The sequence below is a fragment of the Oxyura jamaicensis genome, chromosome 1 (assembly GCF_011077185.1).
Source record: "Oxyura jamaicensis isolate SHBP4307 breed ruddy duck chromosome 1, BPBGC_Ojam_1.0, whole genome shotgun sequence".
Taxonomy (NCBI): Eukaryota; Metazoa; Chordata; class Aves; order Anseriformes; family Anatidae; genus Oxyura; species Oxyura jamaicensis.
In genome coordinates this window covers 79,572,619-79,578,964 of record NC_048893.1, presented here as the reverse complement: position 1 = coordinate 79,578,964, position 6,346 = coordinate 79,572,619, and the positions used below count along the sequence as shown (strand labels likewise).

General features: G+C 37.2%; 1 protein-coding gene across 2 annotated transcripts in view; it reads right to left on the bottom strand.

Moving 5' to 3' along the window:
* The window catches only part of TSPAN9 (tetraspanin 9), a 182,766-nt gene that overhangs the window by 102,270 nt on the left and 74,150 nt on the right, over positions 1-6,346 (bottom strand). The gene's annotated exons all lie outside the window — the stretch shown is intronic.

The window sequence follows — 6,346 nt, the reverse complement described above, 5'->3', positions numbered from 1 at the left end:
TTTTTTTTTTTTTTTTTTTTTTTTTTTTTTTTTTTGCCACCCGTTTGCAGTATCTCATTCAGTAATCAGCTGTAACAGCATGCTCTGTGTTTCACTGCTGTTGATGTGAAATCAGCAGCAGCTGCAACCACTGGGCATTTCCCACAGAAATCCCTGACCTAACTATCAAGCAATAAATCCACCCTCTTGCTTGCCCCTCCTCTCTGCTTCCCATCTGACCAGTCAGAAGAAGCCTTCTCCCCTAGGGCACACCTCCATGACATAGTATTTTTAATAGGATTAGAATTACTCTTGACTATACAAGTGCACAACAGAAAATCTCTCTAAATGTCAAGTACTGTTTAGCTGTTTATGAGCTTGAACTGTGAGGTAATGATACTCCTTTTATGCAATAAAATTCTGCTAAAAGTATGGATTAGATAGATGAGAGCTAGCCTCTCCCTGCTCACAAAATTAGCAGTGACTGCACGTACTTACATTTTTTTCTGGTTTAAATGTCATGGGACAAGGAACTGGTGCAGACTAGCAGCTGACATACACTGAATAGGCACATATCTATACATGCACATAGCACAACACCATCACCTATGATATAATTAACCATAATAAGAAAAGCAGAGCTGCTGTCTCTTAAAGGATGATCTATCAATTCTTAAGACTTGAAATGCAAGGATATCTGAACCTGCAGCTATTTACAGTCTGTTTAACTAGTAAGTCAGAGATTATTCTTGTGTATGCTAATAAATCATCCTACATTGCACGTAGACTGTGAACTAGAAACTCTGACCCAAATGCCACTTTTCTGGATAGTAACACAATATATCTGGTAGAACTCTGAAACAAAGAGGGCAGGAGTGTGCAAATGTGTTGGTGCCTATGTGTGCAAGTGCTTGGAGTGAAGGGAGAGAAAAACTTCAGGTCACACCTGGTGCTTCCAAATTTCTCATTTTATCACAACCATAAAAACAGCATATTGATGGTGCAAAGTGGGAAAACATTTAAATTGCTGGTTATCTTTTTTTTTTTTTTTTTTAAGAAAGAAATCATGTCAGGAGGCCACTACAAAAGAAATACAGCTACCAGTAAAAACAAAAGTTATTCCCAATTTTAGCTGACCCTCTCACATTTCTTCAGGGTTTTTTTGCCCAACAGCACCTTAAAAATCTATTATTTTTATATTGCAACACTAGAATCAACATTCTAAAGCAATGCAGTACCTTTCTTGATAAGCCTTTTCTGTGAAGAGATCTTTCTACCATGAAGTACTTCATGCCATGAAATACATAGTATTTGTAAATGTAATAACCTTCTCTCACCTCTTCTGCTTCTTGTTAGAACAAGATTTTAACAGGCAGGCCCAAGCCTGTGTCAAACAAATTTATTCACTTTGATTTTTAAAAGCAATTTCAGAACTACCTGCATAAAACTTCTCCATCATAAATGTGACTACAAGATAATGACTAAGTAGTCCACATCATACAGTGCAGCAGAAAAGGTTACACACAAAACACCCAAGGAAAAAAAAAAAAAAAAAAGATAAATTACAGTGACCAAAGCGGGGCATTTCTGTACGTCTGTGATGTGCATAACAACTACTGCCTTTGAAGTTTGTAAAGACCACCAGTCTCAGAAAAGAACATGGAAGAAACTTGCAGGCCATGACCAGGTATCTCCACCTGAGACACTGAGACACTGGAACTTGCAGCATAAGTAGCAGTCAAAGCACAAGGCAAATGCCTGAGCATGGTTTTAGAAGTCTGAAAAGGCTCTTCAGTTTGACAATTCATTTACTGGTTGTGCAGTTGTGCCTGTACTGCAGCTAGGTACTTTCAGAATTTACAAAACTGAGCTCTCAGACAAAAATAATATGAGAATGCACAAGTAGTCTAAAACATTTTTTTATGTTTACTCATTGGTTTGTTATAAATTTTACACTTACATAAAAAAGAAAGAAAGGAATTAGATCTTCAGGAAAAAAAAAAAAAGTGCCTTTGTGAAAACTAATGCATAAAAAAAAAAAGCAACACAACTCTTCCCCATGTTTTTTTCAAGTTTTTATGAGTAGACCGTCTTTAAGTTTTCAATTTTTCTATTTTTGCCTTCAAATACTACAAAATATTTGCTTTTTCTAAAATTACTTGTAAAGCCCCTTTCATTCAGAGCTAACCATGACCAGTCTACATCACCATTTATACTTCAGAATGCACAACCAAAGAAATAAGTGTAGCCAATACCCACTTTCAAAATCCAAGTTTGAATAACTAGCACTGGGGCAAAATGAACCAGAGTAGCCTCCCCTCCATTGGTGTACAAAGAAAACATGTGACTCTCCTATGGCTATGCCACTAGGGAGACTCTACAAGCTTCAGTAACCTTCTGACACTTGAATCTGAGGCCCCAGAGCAGCTTTACAGATTAGATGCCAGTTCCTCCTGCTAGAAACACTAACTCAGTGCTTATGTAGCTCAGTTAATAAATCACACAGAACTCCTTATTTGCTGAAAAAATAACCAATGAAAAATCTGTACCCAGTTCCTCCAACTGTGTTTTGCTAGCCATTACACATAACTTTCTCTGATCGAGACTTTATTGGCAGGTGTTGCTGCAAGGCCATTCAACATTACAGTTGTCCCACTTGACACTGGGACCTCAGCACTGGAAAGAGCACATTTGGCTTCTCTGCAGCTCTCATGTCTGATGAGTAATTAGGGCATGAAAAACATTCAAAAGCTCGCTCTGCACTTCATTATTCTTCAATTACTGAATCAGAGAATTTTGATGCCAAAAAAAGCCTCCACATCAAAAATATAATCTGAGTCCCCACAGAAATGTCTGGGACAAGAACAAATATCAGCCTCTGACATCTGAAGAGCTTGATCCAGTATCAATGGTAAGAATTTAGGCCACTTTCAGATATAATGTACAAAAGTGAATGTCACAACTGGTGTAGCAGGAGGAATGGAAAGGAAGGTTATTAGTAACAATGCCCTAACAACATAGGGTGGGTCTCCTATTCATACCAATTTGCCTAGGTCCCTTCTGGGAACAGCATACCATTGTCCTCAAAACAAAGATCCCAACAACTTCATTTTTTATTTGTACTTTTCCTAAGGCTTTAGTTTTATCTCACCAGAACTTCAGTATCAATTACACACAGCTACAGTGCTCCTGAACACTTCTGTTTGTTTCTGCCCTCTTCAGCTGTTTTTACACAACTGCCTTGTGGAACCATGATGCAAAACAGAACAAAAGCTGACCAAGTTTAGACACATATTTATAACTATGTATTTATAAAGACATAATACAGATACAAGTGTATTTAAGCAACATATGAAAAAAAAAATCTTACTTTTTCCCTTGTAAAAGATCCCAAATTATTTTACAAAACAGCTCACTAGATGACCTTGTTGACGCAGTGAGGGGGACAGGGACTATAGCAGGCAAGAACAGGAATAAATGTCAAAGGCTGAGCAAAAATTTCTTAAGCTTCTCTTATGATCTTCCATGATTCCAGACTTGAAAATATGAAACATTAGGAGTTTTTGAAGAGGGGAAATAAAAACTCCAGTCACCATGATATGCAATCCATCATGTAGGCCAGTGGTACTGTAGCCATTTTAAACACGGGGAACTTGAGGATCAAGTAATTTACTGAGGATGAATAGGAAATCACTGGTAAAGGATCAGACTGATTCTAGGCCTCACATGGTCTCAGGCTAGTACACTAACCGTTACACCATTCTCAAATTAATTATTTTTAGAAAACATGAGCTTTAGAAATCCTGTTGTATGACTTCAGAAAAATACGGAGCCTTGTAGAGAGATGCACAAATGTATCTGCTATCAAATGTTCCAGGAAAACAGTTCTTAAATTCACACTTTTCTTTTGAATGATATTGACCAATGCCTCAGTTATACACTCCTTCCTCAGGCAGGAAGGTTAGGTACCACTACCTAGATTACACTAGGTAGACAGAAGAGCTAGATTGTTCAGCATAAGCTGAATGGCTATATCTTCCTAGTCAGCAGTTCAAGTCACTGCTCCAAATCCTAGAAGACCATGAGAGGGAGACATGTAACAGGATTTGGAAAGAGTGATTTGTAACTCTGGCATAAAAAGTCATATACAGATGAAAGCTCAGCTTAAAAAAAAAAAAATACACAGTTCATTTTGGAATAATCTTAAAGAGAAAATAATGTTCAATTATTCAGAGCTGAAAAAAATATCATCTGAAAAACAAAAACATGGAATTCTCTGGACTCCCATGCCCCTGGCTTCGCAACAAAGAGCTTATAAACTCCAGCAAGTCAAAATAGGGGCCTTATCAGCAACACAGTAACTCTCCTTGCCTACCCAAGGCAAAGAGGTAAACTCTCTTTGAGTTATCTAAACTAATACTTATCTTGTTTATATACCTATAAGAACAGTTTATCCTTCTAACATGGTGTCCCCGCTGGATGGACAATCAAGAAAATAAGACCTTGTTATAAGACTTCCCACTGCATCAAATATTCTGTGGCACAGTCCATGAGATTTCCATTAAAAACCATGACAGCATGACATTCTGTCTCAAAATTGTACAAAGGAATTAGTTGTAAACCATGTCAATGACCTTAACCCACCATGATCAGCTGCAGATGATAACATGACATGCAGAGGAGACATGGGAGATGAAGGTCAAAGTGCAATGTGGGGTCCCAAAGGTAAGAAATTGTGATTATGTCCCACCTTCATACCAGCTGTCCCTCAGACAGAGCAGAAAGAATGCCTGATTTTCCAAAGTTATAGAAAAAAACATAACTTTATTAAAAACAGAAATACAGCTACCTACATTTAAGCTTCTAAATTGAAACATGTACTAGCACAAGGGTCTTCTAGAGTTTTGTCTTCACTTTATAAACAACATCATGGACTATGATAAACTAAAGATTTAGTCCTCTAAAGATTATGTTAGTATGCAATTCACCATGCTATTTTCACCTTTTAGAACTGAAACCTGGAAAGTCTATTTACTGCTTGTTTCTGAGAAGCCCTAGTAGTTTGAACTTTCTGGGGCTTTGCAGTGTATGTACCAAGATCAAGTCAACCCATACAACACAGAACCTACAATCCAGACAGAAAGCAAGACATTAATAGCTGACTCTGAATATAGCAACTATATTGGACATTTTAAAAAAGAGTCTCAAAACTACCTTACCAATACTTCCGCTAGCAGGTGGGAGAACACAGAAAATATGCAAGGAAAAAAAATAGCACACACCCAAGCAGACGAGCCTATTCTGTCAGGCAGCAGAGTGTACCAGATCTTTGAAACATTTTGATTATGCCCTTTAACCCTTTAACATTAGAATCTGTATCCCTTCTAATTATGGGGGTTTTAACTCATCTTCTACTGGGGCAAATACATTGTTCCATCTCCACTAACAGCTAATCCTTCTTGAATTCTGCTGAGACTTTAGCCTCAATATCTTCCAGCATCGAGTTCCATAGGTAGGCATTATGTTTAAAAAACATCTTCCTCTCATTTGCTGTCAGCCTTCCAGCTTAATTATTTGTCCCATTCTGGCATTTGCCCTTATCACACAATTCATTATTTTGTAATCCTCTATTACATCCCATGTCATTTGTCCTACATTAATCAAAGCACGTATAATCTTTTCAGTGCCTCCTGTTATTGAAAGTTCTCTGACTCCCTAATAACTTCAGTCAGCCATCTTATGCTTTCTTTCTATTTGAGTTGTGTTTATACCATAATCTTTTCAGATCTGTTGATGACAGGATCTTTTTATTTTTAAAGGACAGAAGTTGACATTTAAATGCAAAGTTTAATTGATCAATTCTGTCCCTATCAACAATTTACCTTCATGAAAGTTGAAGTCGTTTAGATTTAAAACACTTTTATTAATCACTCCTATTCTGCTTTTCTATTTCAGATTATAAATTTGGTCTCTGAAAAGTCCAAAACCTCAGAGATAAACAAGAAAATCCTTATAATTTAAATTCTGTATTTTACCTGTAGGAAGAAAGGGGGTTCTCGCTGTAACAGCAATAATTTAATACCTGATACTTATAAAATTATCAGAATGTCCATCTGCAAGTCAGGGACTCCTTGCAAAGAATCTAACATAAACTGAACCAAACTTTGGCCAGCAATTATGAAAATAAATGCGTGACATCAACTGATGCCTCCTCCCAAAACATCGAAAAGCATATGGAGGTGTTTTTTACCATGCACACACAGAAAACAAGGATTAAGGTGGTAGAAAACCATCAGCCACATGCTGGAAAGCAGCAACATTATTTCCCTGATATCCCCATGGTATGAAACACCAGAAATCAGATCTC